The 23,455-nt window shown below is 41.5% G+C and overlaps 2 long non-coding RNA genes across 10 annotated transcripts in view; one reads left to right on the plus strand and one right to left on the minus strand.

The window, feature by feature from the left end:
- The window catches only part of LOC309351013, a 224,287-nt gene extending 201,093 nt beyond the window's left edge, over positions 1 to 23,194 (plus strand). For both annotated transcript variants that reach the window (XR_014160645.1, XR_014160646.1), the window contains 2 exons: positions 18,995 to 19,166; positions 22,175 to 23,194. This is a non-coding gene — a long non-coding RNA (uncharacterized lncRNA). The remainder of the gene's footprint in view (positions 1 to 18,994; positions 19,167 to 22,174) is intronic.
- Positions 1 to 23,455, minus strand: part of LOC309351007 — a 207,516-nt gene that overhangs the window by 45,031 nt on the left and 139,030 nt on the right. For 7 of the 8 annotated variants that reach the window (XR_014160629.1, XR_014160630.1, XR_014160631.1 and 4 more), the window contains exon 5: positions 549 to 607. This is a non-coding gene — a long non-coding RNA (uncharacterized lncRNA). Of the gene's footprint in view, positions 1 to 548; positions 608 to 705; positions 807 to 23,455 lie in introns of all 8 variants that reach the window. The other variant, XR_014160634.1, reaches the window with a different exon arrangement.

Here is a 23,455-nt window from a genome sequence, read left to right on the forward strand (position 1 = left end):
CCCAATGCAAAAGTGTGCAGGACTTCTGCGTCTCTTAGCACTTTTGTAGTAGGGGGAATCTGGGCAGATGTAGCTTGCTGTACAGCTGTCTGCCCTAGTCAGGAGGCTTTAGAAGGTGTTCCTATCACCACACAATATCATATGGGGACAAGCATCCTGTTTCGTGTTCCCTCCATTGCCCTCCACAAGTTAGAGGGTGACTCTCTGCAGTAGGGAACTATTTGTGCAAGCTCCCCACGTGTCTAAGAATTCTGGAAAACCAGGTTCCTAAAATGCACAGGTAGCATAAATGAGAAGAGCAGGCTCCCCACTGCAAGAAAGAAGATTCCACCTAAACATTAGGAAGAACTTCCTGACAGTAAGAGCTGTTCGACAGTGGAATTTGCTGCCAAGGAGTGTGGTGGAGTCTCCTTCTTTGGAGGTCTTTAAGCAGAGGCTTGACAACCATATGTCAGGAGTGCTCTGATGGTGTTTCCTGCTTGGCAGGGGGTTGGACTCGATGGCCCTTGTGGTCTCTTCCAACTCTATGATTCTATGATTCTAATTACCTGTATCTAGTAGCCATTGGTAGCCTCATTTGTCTATTTGTCTAATCCCCTTTTTAGAGCTGTGGGAAATAAACACGAGGTCAGTGTATGGTCACTGCCACCACCTCACAAATAGGCTTGCACCCTTAGCTACTGGCCATTCCCATTACTGACTCACCTCTCTACTCAAGGGCATCAATTTGAAATGATGACCACCTTCATCTTTGCATACAATGACATCATATAGTATGTATCTGGACTACTAGTAGGGTGTAGTCTCTATGGAGAATTATATTTATTAGGGCAATTGTATTAGAAAACAAATCTCGGTTCTCCCTAAGCAACCAATGTATTGAAAACATTCATTCAAATCTGCTTTTACTTTACTGTTATCAGGATAACAACATCTGATTCTTTTCAGAGGTACCATATTTTTCGTTCTATAGGACGCACTTTTTCCCCTCCAAAAATGAAGGGGAAATGTGTGTGTGTGTCCTATGGAGTGAATGCAGGCTTTCGCTGAAGCCTGGAGAGCAAGAGGCGCACCGACCCCTCTCGCTCTCCAGGCTTCAGGCAGCTATCTGCAAGCCTTCAGAGCGCTCTGAATTTTTTTTTCTTTATTCCCCCCCCTAAAAACTAGGTGCGCCCTATGGTCCAGTGCGCCCTATGGAGCGAAAAATACGGTATATAAGAATGCAAGAAGGAACCTAGTCCAGCATCTCCTTCTCACAGTGACCAACCAGATGCCTGTGTGAAGCTCAGAGCCAGCGTGGTGTAGTGGTTAAGAGCAGTGGACTCGTAATCTGGTGAACCGGGTTCGCGTCTCCGCTCCTCCACATGCAGCTGCTGGGTGACCTTTGGGCTAGTCACAATTCGCTCAAGTCTCTCAGCCTCACTCACCTCACACAGTGTGTGTTGTGGGGGAGGAAGGGAAAAGGAGATTGTTAGCCGCTTTGAGATTCCTTCGGGTAGTGATAAAGCGGGATATCAAATCCAAACTCTTCTTCTTCTTCACAAGCAGGACATGAGCACAGTGACATGGTCCCACTCATGAGCAACTTTCCCTGATACTGGATGCAATAGTTACTATAAATAGTAGCATAGGTAAGAATGCCATTATCAGGATTGTCTGTGATTTTCATGGCACCTAATGGATAGTGCTTGTGACATCACTAATGACCAGTGATACAACTTTCTCCCCTAACCATGCCATGCTATGAAAATAACAATCCACTTGCAAAGAAAAGGACATCCAGCAGAAAATGAAACAAGGTAACATGGAGTAACTTCGGAGTTTTACCAAATGATTAAGACTTGAGTCTAAACTTGGGACTCATTGCTGAGATGAAACTAAGTATCCATTGTCATTCAGTCTTTGAACAGACAAAGGGAAACAGTAGTATATCTATTCTTCCTCCTCTGAAAACAAATACTCTAACTCCACAACAAGGCTACCTGCAACTATCCCTTATGGATGAACTGGGTGGGTGCTTGTTTTTCCAACAATATTTATATCCCATCCTTATATCACAAGAACAATATGCAAGGAACAATAATATATCTTTTAAAAACAAACCCATTAAACATAAGCACAGGTAAAATTCAGTTACATTATTATGCTATTGCCTTTGAATTGTGAATAATCTCATAAAGGATTTAATCAAGGGGAGGGCCAGTCTTTGAACTTCACATCTGAATAAACCATAGGAAAATCTGATCCAAATATACATGTATATGCAGAGCTTGAAACTTGCCTGTGTTATCAGCGACAACTAGAAAGTGGTGCTATCAACAAAGATGTCGCCTTGGGCTCTTTCCTCTAGGGAGGCAGGATATAAATTTAATAAAATAAACATTAGATGTAAGTTCTTATCTTTGTTGGACACATCACCTAAGGCATCAGGAGTTTACAATATGATTTTTCCTCCTTCCTTACTTCCCATCTCATGCACTCACTCACTCACTCACTCACTCACAAACACACACAGCAGCTGCACCATGTTCCATGTCTGAACATGCTCCTGTGAATGCTACCCCAGCTTAAAGGCATAGGCCAACATGTTTTAACGGCTAATAAAAGTTATTTTGCTTAAAGAAATACTTGAGATTAATAAACGCTCACAAAGCCAGAAAATCATTCCAGCTATTCATTTTTCTTCAGTTTCTTTAGCTTTGAATTATTATGCAAGATTCTTCCCCTTTCCTATTACCTATCGGAATACAGACACATTTCAAAATTAGAATCTTTAATAAATATTTCACATGGTGTTGAAGGCTCTCTCTTGGCTTGTGGGGTGTCCGCCTAATGTACAGATTAAACTAGGTTTTCACAGAGTCAGCTCACCCAGCAGGAATTCTGCTGATCCCATTATGTGCTGTGATGTGAGAGTGAAGATCGTGCTGCATAAATATTCATTTAGCATCTTTTGAGATTTCACTCCTCATTCATTTGCTGCCTGACCCCCTTTGCCATTTCTCCCCTGCATAATCATCACTGCTGAGCAAACCAATTGGAGGGGGGGGAATGAATTTGCAAGATTAAAAAACCAGAGAGAAAACAGATTCATGTGCACGGGAAGGAGAGCAAGGAGAAGTCCATTCAGGATCATTTGCTTAGAGGTTTAAATCTATGGTCTGGTATATCTTGCCTTTATTCTCTCCTGTGTCTGTATATGCAATCAGATTAAAATTCTGCCCCAAAGGATTGGTAGCAAGAAACTATTTCTAATCATGTTGACAGATGGTGAAAACATAGACTATCATCCTTCCTCATCCGGGTGCAACATCTACATGCAGAGGACTCTCCATAGCAATCAGTGGAGCCATATTCCCCCTCCCTTAGGGAAAGCACCCATATTTTCAGGTTTAGAAATAAGGACTTCAGGGCACTGAGGCCATGAGATTTCATTCCCCTGCCATTTTGAGTGCTTCCCCTTAACCTTGACTCAAAAAGTCTTCTCTTTCTTTCTCTTTCTGCATGAAAAGGTGATCTGGCACAGGAACCAGTCACAAAGGGTGAATTTGGCTGCAAGTGTACAAACAATCCTGTTGGTTCAGAGAAGTCTCCCACCCTCTCTTCAGATACTGTAGACCCTCCAGATCAGGCATCCCCAACCTGTGGCCCTCCAGATGTTTTGGCCTACAACTCCCATGATCCCTAGCTAACAGAACCAGTGGTCAGGGATGATGGGAATTGTAGTCCAAAACGTCTGGAGGGCCAAAGGTTTGGGATGCCAGCTCCAGATGATATAAACAACCTTTATCCACACAGTTCCAGGCCGATCAAAGCTTCAATATACACCTATTGATGGGCTTCCTGGAGACCTAAAGGGGAAATGCAATAAAATATTCTACCCAGTGTAGAAAAGTCAGTCACATGCAACCTCTTCCTCCCTTATTCATCAAGCCATGGACTTTTCCTTTGTTTCTGCATGGAAAGCACTTGTAAAACCATTCCAAGGCCTATAATTCCTGCATATCCTAGCTCTCCCTCGCTCGGTGGTCTGGAGTCCTGCTTCTTCCAGTCCACAGGGAAGAGCTTAACAGTACAGCACCTGCTTTGTGTGCAAAAAGCCCTAGTCTCAGTCTCAGTATTTCCTGAAATCCTGGAGAGCTGCACTCCAGCGCTTTCCCTGGAAAGGTTATAGCCAAGGATCTTACCCAATCTCTCTTGAATTCTAAGCCTAAACTTTCCCACTGGGCTACAGCACCACCTAGGGCCTTTTCAGTATAGGAACAACAGCAACAAAGAGGACAGCACCCCATAGTACATGGTTCTGAATGAGTTTTGAGGAACTTGTTTATAAAGAGAAATGTTTAGCACTTCTAAATAAAAACCAAAACTGCTTGGGACAACTTTTCTTCTCCAAGGTACCCTTCCTAGCAGTGTGTCTGAGTTTGCAGTGTTGAAGGACTAGGCTCTGTGACATCTGCCTAATGCTCCAGCAGTTGCCACCCATGTATTTATTTGTTTGAGCTACTTATATGCTGCTTAATTACCCAAAGTTTCTAGGTGGCGGTTCTGATGCTTTCCAAGCATGGCTGTTGAAGAGTCATGATTGGCACGCATCACAGTAGTTGGTGAAAGGAGCTGCCAAGGATTTTGTAGAAGCTGGTGGTGTATCAGTTTTTGCTTTTAGAGCTATCCTTGTGATTTAGCTTTGCTGCTGATAGTAGCATAGGATTGCTGCCGCATTATAGTGTCCCAGTGATGGGGTAGTCAGCCTACTAAGCAGCTCATCGTTCTAATTAAACTGACTTATAAAATGGTTTACAGCACCACAGCCTGCACAGAGATGTGTCACATCACATCTGAGCATATCAGTCACATTAGATTACATGCAGCTCAGTCAATCGGCCAAGAGAGTGATGCCATATGTAGAGATTTTTTGGGTGCTTTGGGCTTCAAGCCCTTACAGCTGTAGGTCACAAATACTTGCGATCATGAGGCAATGGCAGAAAAGAGGAGGGAGGTGGAATGGAAACACAGAACTCGTAGATGCTGCAAGTCTCAACACTGTATTGTCCGTGCAGTGCAGTTTTCGGAGAAAGGAAAATGGAAAATACCTTGCACAGCTATACGCTGAATGTTCAGTGTTGAGACTTGCAGCATCTACGAGTCTATTTTTTATTAAAATTTCACATTCAGTAGGTAAGCATTACTAGAACTTACTAACTTTTGACTTTCTTTCCCCCCTAAAATCTATGGTTGGTTACAATATATTCTCATTTCATTCTCCTACAACCCAGTGAAGTAGGCTTGATTAATGGGCAGTAACTCCCCCAAAGCTATTAGTGAATTTCGTGGTTGAATAGGGTTCTGAAACTGGCAGCTTGGAAAAAGACTTTATAGTGTGAGTACAATAGATGTTTTCTTCCCTATTTGAAGTATTATTGAATAAATGAGGGTAAGCAAAATGGTGCAGTGTCTCCAGTTGCTAAATAAATTCTAGGTGTAAAATGTTGGAAGTATTTATTATTTAGGAGGCACATTATTTCAGTTGGCCAATTGTCAAATCAAGTTTCCACCTTCATGGAAAATTATGCTTCCCATGAGGAAGGTATTGTCAACCGGGATTGGGGAAGGCTCCTCTTTCTGAAGCCATGGCAAACCACTGACAGCTGCTGTAGACAATACCAAACTGAATAGACCATTTTGATTCATTATAAGACCTGTTTCTATATTCATAATCAAGCCAGAAAGATGTCAGGCAAGCTAGTAACTCTCACGTGATTTTCCCCTCCCCTACTCCCCAAATTCCAGATGTACTAAACAGAGACGAGCTGAGAGTTGTTAAAACAACATATTGTTCTGAAGCAGTATTAAGTCTTTATTCTGACCTATACGGGCTGCCAGTTTTTGGCTTGATAATGTTTGAACCTACCTGCATGTCACCCAGGCTATTAATGGGAGAACCCCAATAGTGGTCATGAAGCATTTGCTTTTTCTTTTTTTTTTCTTTTTTGTAGCTTTATTCCTAGAGGAAAGGTAGAAAAGTTGTGTGTGTGATCAGCTTTAAGAACTGCCAGAGCTGCAGAATCCCTGTTCACACTGAGGTGCGAGGTAGTGCCCCAACCTCCACACAGTCATTATGCATCTAGATATTGGTTCTTATTTGACCAAACCAACTGGAGGGAACCAAACTTGAAGAGGAGTACAAAAGATGCTTGAGACAAAGTATACAAGCATTTCTGCCAGAACGTTTTACTTGCTTCCAGTGTGATTTCCATTAATTTACCTTGTTCATAGGCTAAAAGGCACCTTAGGCATGAAGAGCACAGCATGCTCTTCAGCCGCACTGTAGAGCCAGTTCGTCATTCAAGAAAATGAAAAGATCACCTTAAGCTGCTGCTTTGAAGTTTCACTGATGTGTTTTTCCCTTAACACATTTCCTCCCACGTGGAAAAAGCTTGCCAAAAGCAATCCCAGGAGAGTAAAATATGATTTGGCTAACTGAGATGCATCTGACTGTCAGAGACTGTCAGCAGATCAAATAGGTAGGTGGGTCAGGTTGTTTTTCCACAGAAATTTTGCTTTAAAAAGCCATGTTTTCCAGCTTAATTATGCTATTCATTTATTTCAATGGTAATATCTAGGGGAGATGTTAGTATGGTTGTAATTTTTTCTTGTTTTATTTTTTTGTAAACTGGACCATAAAAACTGAGCACATGATTGAAAAACTACACTGAGGATTATTATAATCTCCTGTAGTGAAATAGGTGAAAATTTTATTAAGACCAAGTGTGCAGTACTTAGTATGTTGATGTAAGTACACCAGCTTTTCTGAGTCAATACACCATTTATATTCATAGAATCATAGAATCATAGAATCACAGAGTTGGAAGAGACCACAAGGGCCATCGAGTCCAACCCCCTGCCAAGCAGGAAACACCATCAGAGCACTCCTGACATATGGTTGTCAAGCCTCTGCTTAAAGACCTCCAAAGAAGGAGACTCTACCACACTCCTTGGCAGCAAATTCCACTGTCGAACAGCTCTTACTGTCAGGAAGTTCTTCCTAATGTTTAGGTGGAATCTTTTTTCTTGTAGTTTGGAACCATTGCTCCGTGTCCGCTTCTCTGGAGCAGCAGAAAACAACCTTTCTCCCTCCTCTATGTGGCATCCTTTTATATATTTGAACATGGCTATCATATCACCCCTTAACCTCCTCTTCTCCAGGCTAAACATGCCCAGCTCCCTTAGCCGTTCTTCATAAGGCATCGTTTCCAGGCCTTTGACCATTTTGGTTGCCCTCCTCTGGACACGTTCCAGTTTGTCAGTGTCCTTCTTGAACTGTGGTGCCCAGAACTGGACACAGTACTCCAGGTGAGGTCTGACCAGAGCAGAATACAGTGGCACTATTACTTCCCTTGATCTAGATGCAATACTCCTATTGATGCAGCCCAGAATTGCATTGGCTTTTTTAGCTGCCGCGTCACACTGTTGGCTCATGTCAAGTTTGTGGTCAACCAAAACTCCTAGATCCTTTTCACATGTACTGCTCTCAAGCCAGGTGTCACCCATCTTGTATTTGTGCCTCTCATTTTTTTTGCCCAAGTGCAATACTTTACATTTCTCCCTATTAAAATTCATCTTGTTTGTTTTGGCCCAGTTCTCTAATCTGTCAAGGTCGTTTTGAAGTGTGATCCTGTCCTCTGGGGTGTTAGCCACCCCTCCCAGTTTGGTGTCATCTGCAAATTTGATCAGGATGCCCTTGAGTCCATCATCCAAGTCGTTGATAAAGATGTTGAATAAGACCGGGCCCAAGACAGAACCCTGTGGCATCCCACTAGTCACTCTTCTCCAGGATGAAGAGGAATCATTGATGAGCACCCTTTGGGTTCGGTCAGACAGCCAGTTACAAATCCACTGAGTGGTAGCATAGTCAAGTCCGCATTTTACCAGCTTCTTTACAAGAATATCATGGGGCACCTTGTCAAATGCCTTGCTGAAATCAAGGTAGGCTACATCCACTGCGTTCCCTTCATCTACCAGGCTTGTAATTCTGTCAAAAAACGAGATCAGGTTAGTCTGACATGACTTATTTTTCAGAAATCCATGCTGACTATTGGTGATCACAGTATTTCTTTCTAAGTGCTCACAGACTGTTTGCTTAATGATCTGCTCCAGAATCTTCCCTGGTATTGATGTCAGACTGACTGGGCGGTAATTATTTGGGTCCTCTCTTTTCCCCTTTTTGAAAATAGGGACAACATTTGCCCTCCTCCAGTCTGCCGGGACTTCGCCTGTTCTCCAGGAATTCTCAAAGATGACTGCCAGTGGTTCTGAGATCACATCTGCCAGTTCTTTTAATACTCTTGGATGCAGTTCATCTGGCCCTGGAGACTTGAATACATCTAAACTAGCTAAGTATTCTTGTACTATCTCCTTAGTTATTCTGGGCTGTGTTTCCTCTGCTGAATCATTTGCTCCAAATTCTTCAGGTCGGGCATTGTTTTCTTTATCGGAGAAGACTGAGGCAAAGAAGGCATTGAGGAGTTCAGCCCTTTCTGTGTCTCCTGTTTGCATTTCACCATCTTCTCCTCTGAGTGACCCCACTGTTTCTTTGTTCTTCCTTTTGCTACGAACATACCCATAAAAGCCTTTTTTGTAGCTTTTAACCTCTCTAGCAAGCCTGAGTTCATTCTGTGCTTTAGCTTTTCTGACTTTGTGTCTACACGTGCTTGCTATTTGTTTGAATTCCTCTTTGGTGGTTTCCCCCCTTTTCCATTTTTTGTACACATCCTTTTTTAATCTTAACTCAGTTAAAAGTTCTTTAGATAGCCACCCTGGCTTCTTTAGGCACCTTCCATGTTTCCGTCTCATTGGTATTGCCTGAAGTTGTGCTTTTACTATCTCCCTCTTAACAAACTCCCAGCCATCATGAACTCCCTTTCCTTTTAGTATTACTGTCCATGGGATTTCACCCAGCACTTCCCTAAGTTTTATGAAGTCGGCTTTCTTAAAGTCGAGAAATTGAGTCCTAGTATGCTTGGCTGCTCCTGTCCGCTGTATAGTAAACTTCAGAAGAGCATGATCACTCGCGCCTAATGATCCTTCCACTTCTACCCCACTAACCAGGTCATCAACATTGGTTAGGACCAGATCTAAAATGGCTGTTCCTCTTGTTGCTTCTCCCACTTTCTGGACAACGAAGTTGTCTGCAAGGCCAGTGAGGAATCTGTTTGACCTTATGCTCTTGGCTGAGTTTGATATCCAGCAAATATCCGGGTAATTGAAGTCCCCCATTACTACTATCTCCCTTCCTTTTGCAAGCTTGGCCATCTGTTCCAGGAAGGCATCATCTATGTCCTCCGTTTGGCTTGGGGATCTATAGTAAACTCCCACAATGAGGTCCTGTTATTCTTCTCTCCCTTAATTTTGACCCAAATGCTCTCACTTTGGCTTTGAGGTTCTAAATCTTGGATCTCTTCACAGGTATACACATCCCTGACGTATAACACCACTCCTCCTCCTTTCTTGTCTGGTCTGTTTCTCTGAAATAGATTGTATCCCTCCATTATTACATTCCAGTCGTGGGACTTATCCCACCAGGTTTCAGTGATGCCTATTATGTCATATTTAGTTTGCTGTACCAAGCGCTCAAGCTCATCTTGTTTATTTCCCATGCTTTGCGCATTAGTGTACAGACATTGAAGTCCATTAATCATTCCCCCGTGTCTCTTATTTAAGGATTTTTTCCTCCCACCACTAGGTCTGTGTGCTGTTTGCTCCATTTGGTCTATGACATTTGGATGATCATCTTCATCAATTGATAGACTCCTACCTTCAGGAGCACTGTCTCCCTCCCCCACGTTAGTCAGTTTAAAGCCCTCCTAATGAGGTTTCTGAGATTTTTGGCAAAAACATTCCTCCCAACCGTTGTGAGGTGCAGCCCATCGCTTGCCAGAAGTCCATCTTCAAGAAACTGCAGTCCGTGATCTAAGAATCCAAACCGTTCCTGTTTACACCATTTGCGAAGCCAGTTGTTCACTTCCACTATTTTTCCCTCTCTCCCTGGGCCACGTCATTCAACTGGGAGGACAGATGAGATGACAATTTGTGCATTTAATTGCTTCAATTTCCTGCCCAGAGCCTCATAGTCTCTTTTGATCTTCTGGAGGCTATTGCTTGCAGTGTCATTGGTTCCACATGAACCAAGAGGAAGGGATATTTGTCAGTGGGTTTTATGATTCCTTGCAGTCGTTCAGTTACATCTTGGATCTTAGCCTCGGGGAGACAGCACACTTCCCGAGACATCTTGTCAGGCCCACAGATCACTGCTTCTGTTCCCCTCAGTAGGGAATCCCCTATCACCACTACACGCCTCTTCTTAGGTTTGGTCGGGGTTCTTCCGCGAGCTGTCCGTTCCAAGGTCGCCTGCACATTCCCTGAGGACTGACTTTGCTGCTTGTCTTCATATACCTGATCGACTGTAACGAGGGAGAGATCCTCAAATGGAGTCTGCTCTTCGTCTTCCATGCTAGGGGAGAGGACCTCAAAGCGATTGTGTATTTCTAAACAATCAGAGTGAACCCTGGGCCTCCTACTTCTTTGCGTCACGTTTCTCCATATATCTGGCTCCTGTGTTGGTGAACTAGCCTCCTTCTCAGGGGAGTCCCCTGTCTCCTCCTTGGTGGAGACGGTGTGCTCTGTTGCTTCCAAGAAGAGCTCCAGCTCTCTAATTCTTTGGAGCGTAGCCACACGTTCCTCCAGTTGCTGGACTTTGTCTTTTAAGAGGGCAATCAACATGCAACATGCAATATTTTACATGGTCTGGTTTCAATAATAAGATTATTATAATTATTCCTATTTTGTATGCCTTATGGATGCCCTGGTGACCTTTCCCCCTCACTGAATCTGTTCTTTTGACTACATTGACCTGAAGGCCTCTTGAAAAAAACAACTTTGTGACACACACACCAGTTCTTATGACTTTCCTACACATATTTGGGATTTCATCTTCAGCTCCAGAAATTGCCACTGGCTATCTATGATATTTTGCTTGCTGTGGAAATAAATGTTTCTCTGTATGGTTCATTATTTTATTCCTCTAACAGCTTGATAAGCTCTTTCAAAGCAGATCGCTTTATTTACAGCCTTCTGATTTTCCAGGAATCAGCAGTACTTAGGTCAAATTTTGTACCATCCAAAAAACCCTTGTTTATAGATCTCAGGTTATTTTTGTTTATGTCTTTGTTCCACTTTAAATGAAGGTTTCTAGGTGGTTGGAATCATACAGAAAAAAAGAAATGCATAAAATCCATGATAGAAATTAGTCAAAATATCAGAAAAATATATAACGATGAACAAAGTAAAATACTGGAGAGGAAAAGAAAATCAAGCAGAGGTCAGGCCACTGACAATTAAACCACGCTGAAAATAATAGCTTTGTGAGAGGAATAGGGGTTTGTGAATCCAAGTTTGGCCTCACTGAGAGGCAGTATTTCAATATGGGTAGGAAAAAGAGAGTACCCCTAAACATATTTTTTTTAGAACAAAAGCACTGGGTGTCAATATGAAACTGTCAAAATTGAGGTGTTGTGCAGGACTGTTTAGCAGTAGCTTGTTGGTGACAGGTTCTGAAAAGGGAGAGAGAGACTATTGTTTTTAATGAGTCTTTAGACAGGTCTTGGATCAGGTAAATTCATTTTGATTGCTCTGGGAAACGGCAGACTGATAAACTGGAGGTTCTGGTTAGTGAAGAATGGGCACTTAGCTGTCAAGAAAAATAACTACCAGTTGGGAAAAGGCATTGGGAAAATCAGTTGATGAAGGAGGTGTGAGGCAAAGGCTAGAGAGCTGCAGTCAAGGTGGATAGCAGAGACCTGAATATTAAGTTATTCATCCTTGGTGTGTAAACAGTATATTGCTAGTGAAGATCAGAGGAAGGGTTGGACCAGGAGTCTGCCCTGTGTAAAGATCTTAACAGAAGAATGTTACACAAGTGGGGGGTTGTTGTTGTTGTTTTAAAAAAGTTAGCTAAAGTGTCCAAACGGCCAGCAGTATTATTGAATCAGAGTTGGAAGTTACCCAAGGGCCATCTTATCTCACCCCCTGCAATGCAGGAATCTCATCTAAAGCATTCATGACAATTGGCCATCCAACCTCTACTTAAAAACCTCCAAGGAACTTCAGAGGGAGTCTGTTCTGCTGTCAAACAACTGGAGGAGCCTCAAGACTGTCACTGCCAGTTGGAGTAGGTTGTAACTGAATTTTGCTGGAGCGGCGATTTAGAGAAACTAGATAGATGGTTGACTTCAGGCTTGCAGAAACTATGCTTCCCACTTTTAATAGAAACCCAGTCAAAGCCAGGTGCAAAATAGTGGCTCAAGGGGCAGGGAATTCTTTAACACAGAATTAAGGAAGAGGATGCCCCTGTGCACATGCTCAAACCAGAAATTGGTTTTCAGTACCGGAACCAAACTCACAGTCCTGTCTGTCACACAACAATCCTCTCCTGGACCCCCATCTTACAGCTTTCATAATCTCAGCAGCCTAATTTGAGATAGTGGGGGAAAGGCCTTTCTACTGCTGCTATGATGCAAAAATTGGGAGAGAGTAATTCTTGGTAATTGATTACAAATCACTCTGTCTCAAAATCTTCCAATCAATCATAGCCTACCTTCCACTCATTCCTGTACATAAAAAGAAACACAACAATTCTTAAATATCACCATATTGATTTCCTGTAGGAGCCTTTAAAATGTACATAGGCATAATATTAACAAACAGATTAGTTAGGCTTTTAATAGAGTAGCACGTGCCAAGAAACCAGGGGGGAGGGAGATACACAGAAATATACTGCCTTTTAAAGCTGGGGGGGGGGGAGTTTTTTTTTACACTAAGGCACACATGTTCCCTACTCCTCTTATCTAGAAATGTTAAGCTGCACAATTTAAATGCACTGTTATCCTATTTATTTTTATCTATGGTATAACACTGATAATATTTTAAATCATTTTTACACTGAGCAGAAGAACATAACTGTTTTTGATTAAGACACAGTCTTACTGGCCACTTGGTGTCACCATTACTCCCTCAGTTTTGAATACTCAGTACTATAAACTACTGCACACAATTACTGTTTTGTAGGTTGTCCCATTGAAACCATTATGATCCCAGCTACACAGTGGGAGAGGCTAAAACATACAAAATATATTGCTGTACACAGGCTGAAAGATTACAAATAGTACTGTAGTTGCACATGCAATATAGAAGCCAAGGTTGGTCTTGCATCCACTGTCAAAACGCTCCCACCTGAGGTTCTTCTAAATGTATATTTTATTAACATCATTTTGCATAAAATGGAAACAAATGTGGTATCATTAAAAGAAGGGTTCATTTGTTGCATGGATACTTTGCTCGGGCATAGCACACATACTTTGCATATGTAAGATTTTTATATGTATAATGTTTGTGTGTGTGTGTCTACACACACACACACACACACACACACACACACACACACACACTGCTGTTCTCAGTATAAGGATGGTTCATATGTTCATAATTCCTAAATTCTTCAAGGGAATATGCTGTTTTCAAAAAGGCCATGCACTTCCACCCCCTCAACTCCCCCACTAAGAATCTGTATTCACATCCTCTGTCAGAACACTAGATGGCAGGCAGTACTTGATTTCTTTCTAAACCCCTTTGTGCCTGCTGAATTTATTGAATCACCTTCTCCATTTTCTCATATAGGTAATAGGAGAGTCTTTTTTTAAAAAAGCAACATGAACATGAGAAAGGACATGCCTCTATCTGCTTAGTAAATGTACTTGACTAAAAGAGCTTGTTTTAGCAGACAGTTAAACTTGGATTTATTTAGTTTATCTCTGTTGAAGTTCCTGGGAGTTTTTAAGAAAATGGAAGAACTTCAGCCTAAACTGCTAGAGAATGGGGCTAGGCTTCTCATGGAGCAGTTTATATTTACTTGGTATGGTGACCCATTTATTGTTACATGATTTTTGGCCCTTAGGTCTTGAACAGCCATCGGTTTTTAATTGCTACTTTGCCTATTTTGTAACAATTACTCCAAGAAAACATCCCCAATAATGTTGGCCTTTATATAGTAGTTAACAAAGCTAGTCACGGTTTAGTTTATGCGAATGTAAGAACACCAACCATATGATTGCAGGATATCACTTCAGAAGCTATTCTAAAAACAAAAGCATAATGAACTATGAATATTTTAAATAGTTTTATTCAAGTCCATTTTGACAAGTATCAGTGGGATGACTGAGCTTATATTTTGTCAACAAGCACGCTAGTGCAGGGTTTGATGGCTGTTGTTAAACATGGGCTGCACACATCATATTTTTAAAGCATTGTGATAACACTTCAATCAGCCATCGCTTCTCACAGAGAATTCTGGGAGCTGTAGTTTGTTAAGAGTTCTGAGACCTCTAATTTTCTCATAGAGTTAAGACTTCCCAAAGTTCCCTTTGAAGAGGGACTGATTGTTAAACCACTCCCAAAATTTCCCTCTCAAAATAGACTTCATTTATCCAATACTGGAAGTGACTTAAAATCAGATAGTCTGAGTGTGTGGAATATACCTTTTTTTCTTACTTATTTAAAACTCCTCATAATATTTCATTGAACAGTTTGGCAAGCATTTCATTTTAGTGGACATAATTTCTAGATTTCACTAAATGAGTCTGTGCTATTTCATTTCAGTAAACATATTCACATGCAGGGATCCACAAAGGAAATCTTCTCAGTCTGAACACCTCATAAATCAGTGAGAGCCAGGATCACATCATGTTTAGACTGTTTAGAAAAATGAAGAGGGCACTAGCATCTTTTCAGGGAGATATATTTTGCTCTCTTTAGGGATGTATGAAGGCACTTTTCATGGCGACACGAATCACTCAAAACTGAGTGAATGGAAGGGCCTTCTGTGAATGGAGCTCCATTCACACAAATTTCCTCTCCTTGAATTTAGGGGATAAAAAATTATTCAAAGTCCCCCTCACACTTCAACCCTCCATGAAACAAGCTATGATGTTTAGGTCAGCCCCTTAAAGGTTTTTACAGGATGTATCAGAAAACAAGATAGATGATATCAGTTGCACAGCTGACCTTCTGCAGTTTTTGGAACCAATACACTATAACAATCATTTGAAAATGGCGGCTGTTAATGAGGGGGAATGAATGTGGAATGAAAACCTGAGGACTAGGTGGGGTTGGGCGATGCACCTGGAAGGTGTGCTCTGGGTGAATGCGTAATGTAGAGGTGTAATATAATGATGGTGGTGGTGGTGATGATAATAATAATAATAATAATAATAATAATAATAATAATAATAATAACTTATTACTTATACTCTGCACATCTGGCTGGGTTTCCCCAGCCACTCTGGGCGGCTTCCAACAAGAGATTAAAAATACATCAAAACATCAGTCATTAAAAACTTCCCTAAACAGGGCTGCCTTAAGATGTCTTCTAAATGTCAGATAGTTGTTTATTTCCTTGACATCTGATGGAAGGGTGTTCCATAGGGCGGGTGCCACTACTGAGAAGGCCCTCTGCCTGGTTCCCTGTAGCTTTGCTTCTTGCAGTGAGGGAACTGCCAGAAGGCCCTTGGCGTTGGACCTCAGTGTCCGGGCAGAACGATGGGAGTGGAGACGCTTCTTCAGCTACACTGGGCTGGGGATTGCACTGGGCGCACAACAAGTTAAGGACATGGATTTTCAGGGGTTAGTTGAAGGCCCCTTCTTTCGGAACTTGTTCCCCAATATATTTGTGTTCGGATGACAGGAAATCTTTTCAGATCAACAAGTATCTAAACTCTCTTACCTTCCCTAAATTGTGAAGAGCATTTATACTGGTGCACCCTAATCTCCTGCCAGGAGCATTAATGGAGGGTTGATTTAGCCAGACCCCATTGGAAGAAAGAGCATGCCTCTTGTGACGAGATCTGGTAGGAATCCCTTTGTTTATTGCATATAATATAATGGCATTAGAAAGGATTAGATCTTTGCCATTTTGAAAAGCATTTACCTGGTAGCCAGATCAGCATTTTGTTGGAATTCTGTAGGAAGGGAGAGGTCAAGAGGGTATCCTTTTTTTAAGTTTGGCTATCAAGATAGGAGTTCTGATCTCAGAGTGGGTTTTGGATGGATAGAAGGTTTTGTATGTCTTGCTTGTATTATGCTTCTTGGTACGTGTAATACTCTTTTATTTGGGGCCTGTTACTCCAGTTACAATGTGTCTATCGCCATATAAATAAATCTGATCTGACTGTAATATGCAGTGAAGTGCTGTAAACAAAGGGCGGGGAAGGAAAGCCAGAAGTTGGCAGGGTTATCTGTTTATTAAACTGATAAGTCTTAATCAATTTAGCTCAATTAAGGAAAAAACCTGCTAGATGAAAATGGAAATGTTTATAATATCTACATAGTTTAGTTATATACTCATTGGTGCATAACATGTTTGTAAACCATTTGTGGCACACCCAGCTGTACTGGGTAAAGTATACCAAGAAAGTATGTTTAATGGCTTAGGTATATAAACCATAATTTGCACCATGTGTACATTTGTAATAGTGAGAAGGATTGTTTCTTCAAATTTCCATTGTCACTTTCTATATTAGTGAGGAGGGAGGAACATAAATGCTTCTAAGTTGCAAAGTCAATTTGGATTGCCTAAAAGGATATATATTTTCTCTGGGGCTTGCCAAATTACATCACACACACATAATCAAGTTATCTTATTTGGGGAAGGCACCTGGGGAGTATGATGAGAGCATTTATTGGCCAGCCTCTGCATGGGGCAGAACCTATGAGTCTGAATTTGCAAAGCACACTAGAATTTCATGGAGAACAAGAACCGGCAGATTCACCACGTATTCAGTTATAGGGTTTACTTGTGTATGACGTGATGATGCCCACAAGCCTAGGTAACTTAGAAAGTGGATCTAAGAAATTCATAGGAAATAGATCTGTTTGTCAGTGACTGTTAACCACAATAATACAATGGTATCTCTGTGGATGGAGGCAATATAGATCTGAATTCCTGGTTTTGAGATCAACCCAAAGGATAAGGCATCACCTTCCTTTTCTGATTTTAGAAGGAAAGGGTGGATGGGTGATTCTTTTTCCAGTCTGTGTCAGCTTCATATGTTTTTATGTCACATTTCTGCATCAATTGGTGATTGTTAAAAAGAAATCTATATATTTAAACATGTATTTGAGCTCAAAGAGCAACCTTCTACAATATTTGTTTTTAAGCATGTCCATTATTTGAGCTGAGAACTGCATCGCGAAAATTGGAGAAGTGTGAAATCCAAAGGATTATTGCACTCCACTCTGCACATTATTTCAGGTGAGATATATATCATGCCAGAATGAAGGGCCATTCTCCAATGGTTAAAACACATGGTTTGCATGCAAAATGTCCCCGACTCAGTCCCTGGCAACTTCAGTTAAAAGGGTATGATAGGTGATGGAAATGGATAAAAGAAGCTGATGGGAATGACCTCTGCTTGAGATCCTAGAGACATGCTGTGGGTTGAATTAGACAGTACTGGCCTTGATGGCAAATAATCTGAACAGGTATAAGGCTGTGTTCCTAGGTGTACAACTAGAAATAATAATGTTTGGCAACCATATCAAAATCCTGAGTCGGCCCTGAGACATGTTGCAGGTATTATCTTGTTCCAGCTAAGCAAGGCAGGGCTGTCGCAGTACATTCACAACTCATGTGAGTTTTATCGTAGTTTTCTGTGTATTAGACAATGTTTTTCTATTATAACAAAATGATAGAAATTGGGGGTCGTCTTATACATGGATAGTTCAGAGGGGGAACATGTGATTGGTTGCACCTGCGAGCAGGAGATTGTCAGTGGCGATTGGGCAGGTGATTGGTGGCTGTGGCAACTGCTGCTGGCAGACGATTTGTTGTGATAGGCAGTGTTGGTCAGGCAGGGAGTGATTTTCTGCAAACCCCCCCCCCCAAAAAAAAAGCTCAACAGCTATCAGCAATCCCCCTCAAGAAAAGCTTAAAACTCTGGGCAATCTCCCACCATTTCTTAATTTGGAGTCTCAAAAAATAGGTGTCATCTTGTGTTATACATGGAAAAATATGGTACTTTCCAGAGGCAACACACAAACACAAAATCATGCATAGCCAAAAGCTGCCTGCTGGAAGTGAGGGAAGCCCTGTGCAGAGGACCTCTGCTGCAACCATCACTGGGAAGGACACTGCCACCAGTTGAGCCAAGCATGTATAATTGAATTTGTGCAAGTAAAGTGAATGTGTGTTGTGACTGCACTGTATATCTAAAAGCCTGACTTGCCATCTCGCATTCATAAAATCCAAACATCCACACAAATAGAATAAAGGATGCTCAGAGGGGCTTTTTGTATGAGAATATCTCCTTGGTTGAAAGTCTTAAGCCTATGTTTTCATATGGGAAAGATGTTGTATTTTCAACACTTCAAGAAATGAATATTGCAGCAGATTAGTATTAAAAGAGTGGTTTAATTATTTATAAAAAGATATTTGAATGGCTTAGTGGAAACGTTGCAAGATTTAGCCTTGGGCAAGACTATATGGTTTGAACCTACCTAAGATAACATTTCCTACTAAAAGTGTTGGATTTCCTCTTCATGTGCCTGTAGAAACATTTTGTAAACCCCTCTATGCTTTCACACATAGTCTCTTTCAACTTCAGCCATGATAAAGCATTAGCCAAATATTCAAAGTCCTAACATGCAGAAGGAAAGAACATGTACAAGCCTATTTGCTATCACTGCTCAAATGTATGATCACATTTCCAGTGGTTTAAATTGAGCCAACATGAATAACTTAATACTCAATTTTACTTGATTTATTACTCCGGCTTGCTCCTACACAAACAAAACAAAATCAAAAATCTACCCCTGGGTGGTGTCCTTTTGTTTTCATAAGATATTCATTCCCCCATTTCTTCTGAAATTTTCCAACTCTTTGTTTCAGGTATATACGACATGCAAACACACTTTGAAGTCTTATTAATTTCAGTGGCAGAGCTTTAAGTACATGTTTCATCAACAGAACTTCAAATTGCTTAGTTTTGGCTAGATCATGCCCCACCTAAAGCAACTGAATTGGTTAAGAGCGACATGTTCATCCTTTGAACAAAGCAAAGGTAAGAAAGATTTCCCTTAATGACTATGTTTTTAACTGACTTTGCTACGTCATGAGAGCAATCCTGTTGCTTCCTTGGGCCCATGGAAGTGGTGGACATGCTGATCCACTGGCAGAGAGGGAGTACCTCTAGTTGGTGACAAGTTTCTTACTTTCCCAATCTTAAATTTAGTCCTCCACCTGAAAATTCATCAGCATTCTTGTGGGAATTTATCCTAATATACACAATTTTCCAGGGAATTTTGCCCAACATACTTCCCCCAAGGGTTCTTCTAATACAATGCATTTTTCCTATGATATTTTCACTAATTTATCATTTTTTTAAATGCACACTTTACCCTACTGTATACTTTTCTGTACACATGACTTGGCTGAAGAACTGCATTTCAAAATTCAGACATGTGTGTTTCAGTTCATGTATTGTTTTATAAAGTGCAAAGTGGAAAGTTTGCCTTTTAATGCAAATGGAATCAGATTTCTCTATCCTTAGTGACAAGCTGCTGGTATGAAGGTGGAAAGTTCCATCTCATGATGCTAAACAAAATCTAATTAATCTTATCAAACTTAATTGTATTGGAATCAAAGGTACCATTTGAAAGCTTAACTAGGTGGATGTGTATCTGGAAACTAACTTGTAGAAATCTGAGCAACTCCACACTGGTATGTAAGAGGCTTGTTTTAGTTGAGAGAAGGAAAATAGGATCTCCTTCCATCTATTGTAGTGCAGTTGGAAAAGGAATTGGCAGAAGGTGGTCATGTAAAATAATATAAAACTTAAGATTGTTCCATTCCTGCAAGGAGGAGAAATCCATTCCAAATAGTTCTTTTGGGCATCAGCACTCCTTCTTGGAGAAGAAAAGAAGAACTAAAGTTAGTAACTATCAAATTCTGTCAAATAGCTGTTTGCAGAATAAACATAATTGGTGCAGGAATAGAAGCCATGATGCTGGGAAGATGAACTAATAATAATACTGACAAAAATCAATGAGCCCATGTACAAGATCAGTAATACTCCTTTTGATAAAATTATGTAAATTATTAACTTCCATAAATATGGAAAGTTTTCAGTTGCAAATCAGAAATACGTACGAACAGGTGGCCAATTGGCAGATTTGACATTGGATATATTTATGTAGCAGGGACGCAGGTGGTGCTGTGGGTTAAACCAGAGCCTAGGACTTGCCAATCAGAAGGTCGAATCCCCACGACGGTGTGAGCTCCCGTTTCTCGGTCCCTGCTCCTGCCAACCTAGCAGTTCGAAAGCACGTCAAAGTGAAAGTAGATAAATAGGCGGGAAGGTAAACGGCGTTTCCGTGCGCTGCTCTGGTTCGCCAGAAGCGGCTTCGTCATGCTGGCCTCATGACCCGGAAGCTGTACACCCGCTCCCTCGGCCAATAAAGCAAGATGAGCGCCGCAACCCCAGAGTCGGTCACGACTGGACCTAATGGTCGGGGTCCCTTTACCTTTACCTTTGGGGTGTAAATTTACAGGGATTTGCTCCATGGTGAATTTCCCCAAAGAATTGCAAATATTGTTGCATCCATGGCAAATATCTGAGAAAACCTCATTTTCCTGTGGAGCCTATTTGGTTTTTTTTAAAAAAACAAAACACTTGCAAATGTTTTGCTTTCAGATGTAGCCTAAAATCAGCTGTAGTCTTCAAGTGTTAGGCATTGGCTGAACAACCATGATGTCACAGAACAATAAAAGATAAAGCTCTTAAAACAGTATAAAGCTCTTAAAACATCAACTAATTTATTGCAGCATAAATTTTCATAGGCTGGAGTTTGTCACTTGCAGACAATGGTCCATTATAGCTGATGTGTCGGGAGAGGAGAAATAGTCTTACATTATGACACAAAAGAAAAAAAGAGAGACTGAGTAAGAGATAACAGAACATGACGAAAACAAAGCTAGGTGTGTTCCAATTCCTTACTCAAATTAAGAACTAAATGCAAATAAAGATAAAGCATAATCGCATAATCCCATTTCAATTGACGTGTTCCACTTCCACTTTGCCAAAAAGCCAGACTCAAACCAACTCGTGGTGACTTACTGTATGCAAACAATTTGGTCAAATCTATAGTCTTGGTCAAGTAATAGTGATTTGGCCACATTCAATCATTATTGTTCATACAACAATTGTTCATATGGAGGGCGATTGCATCTTCTGAATCTGCCTTTGCCCTCCAGGTCTGAGCAGAGCCCACAAGTATACAAATGCTTGCATAATCAGGGACCCTGACTTTGGATGGGTTCTCAATCAAGCGCAAAGGATCCCACGCACATATCATTTGTACATTCATGGGCTCTGTTCACATGTTAGAATCCTGTTGCCTCCTTCCCTGCACACACACATATGAAAATAATTTTTACTAGTATCTGGTATTTATTTTAATAAATGTGTTATACATATTTGTGTGTCATTTTTAAGACTATGGCATCTCCTTCTTGCAGCTCCGCTCTTGCAGCAGTCTAACTCCCACGTAGAGTGCATTGCTGTAGTCCAAGCGGGAGATAACTAGAGCATGCACCACTCTGGCGAGACAGTCCACAGGCAGGTAGGGTCTCAGCCTGCATATCAGATGGAGCTGGTAGATAGCTGCCCTGGACACAGAACTGACCTGTGCCTCCATGGACAGCTGTGAGTCCAAAATGACTCCTAGGCTCCACACCTGGGTTTTCAGAGGCATGTTTACCTCGTTCAAGACCAGGGAGGCCCCCACACCCACCCGCCTCCTGTCCCCACATAACAGTACTTCTGTCTTGTCAGGATTTAGCCTCAATCTGTTAGCTGCTATCCATCTTCCAACCGCCTGCAGACGCTCACACAGGACCTTCACTGCCTTCACTGGTTCCTATTTAAAAGTGAGGAAGTCAAGTCAAACTGAAATCAATATGTCAAAGGGACTTAACACTTCGTTTCAGTGGGACTTAGGTGTGTCTAACATTCTTCTGGATTATTTCCATCATCTGTTCTTGTTGATATCACTTACTTTTTACTTGTAGAGTATCAACTAGAAGAGACAGACTGTTTCGCAAAAGCCTTCTCCGCTAAGATTTCCTGGAAATATTTTTACTTGTCTGTGTTACAAGAACACGAGGAGGATGGAGAATGATACAGACCAGGCATGATGCTTTAATATAATAACAATACTTTGACAAAGCTGATATAACATGCTTTCAACTCTTTGGTGTTCTACTTCTAAGCACCTAATAAAACTACACAAAATTGCATTCATCACCTAAAGTTCTCTTATAAGCCTGTTTGGAGCAAATACTGAAAGAATCATAGAGTTGGAGGGCACCCAACTGTTCTCTAGTCCAACCCCCTGTAATGCAGACATCTTAGCTAAAGCATTCGTGACAGGTGGCCATCCAACCATTGCTCTACCACCTGTCATCGGAATCTCTTCCACTGCTGAACTGCTCTTACTGTCAAAGTTTTTCCGAATGATGAGCTGAATCTCCAAAGTTGGCAGCCAACTGCTTTTTGCTGCCATTTAGAACTTCACAGTTCACGTCATTTGCCTGTCACTCTAGAACTCAATCCCAAGAAACAGTGCTTTTCTGAAAAGATATTAAGCTATATACCTTGTCTAATTCCATATATTAATTCTTTAAAAATGTATTGCAAACATCTGTGCCTTACTGTTTCCCCCTCCATAATAAAAGTCTGCCTGATAAAGCTGAACTAGGACATTAAGGGCTCTCCGTCTTTAAGGCTGCAGTAATATCCACACTTTGAGAGTAAGCCTTATTGAAAAGAGTACACCTCATTTCAAAACAGATATGTACAGGATTGTGCTGCAAGGCCCCCTTTGGTAAGCCATCAACATTTCCCATTGCCAGCTTATCTCCATCTTTGTCAAAAATACCGTATTTTTCGCTCCATAAGACACACTTTTTCCCTCCTTAAAAGTAAGGGGAAATGTGTGTGCGTCTTATGGAGTGAATGCAGGGGGGAGGCAGGCAGGAAAAGCCCCCAAGAGCCGCACACAAGCTCCGTGCGGCTCTTTCGGGCTTTTCCCCAGGAGGGAGAAGGGACAGTCCCTTCTCCCTCCTCGTAGAAAAGCCTGCAAGAGCCGTGCACTCCTTAAAGGGTGCGCAGTTCCTGTGGGCTTTTGCTGGAGGTGGGGGTATTGCCATAGCTGCGTGCAGCCCCTCCAGCCGGGGCCAAGAAGAAGCCAAGACAGCGAGCGGGATGGATTCCCCTGGCAGCCCCAGAAAGAAGCTCTGGGAGAAGCGGACAAGATTCCCCTCCTTGATTTCCCCTCTAAAAATTAGGTG

This window comes from Podarcis erhardii (assembly GCF_964252035.2).
Source record: "Podarcis erhardii genome assembly, chromosome: 10".
Taxonomy (NCBI): Eukaryota; Metazoa; Chordata; class Lepidosauria; order Squamata; family Lacertidae; genus Podarcis; species Podarcis erhardii.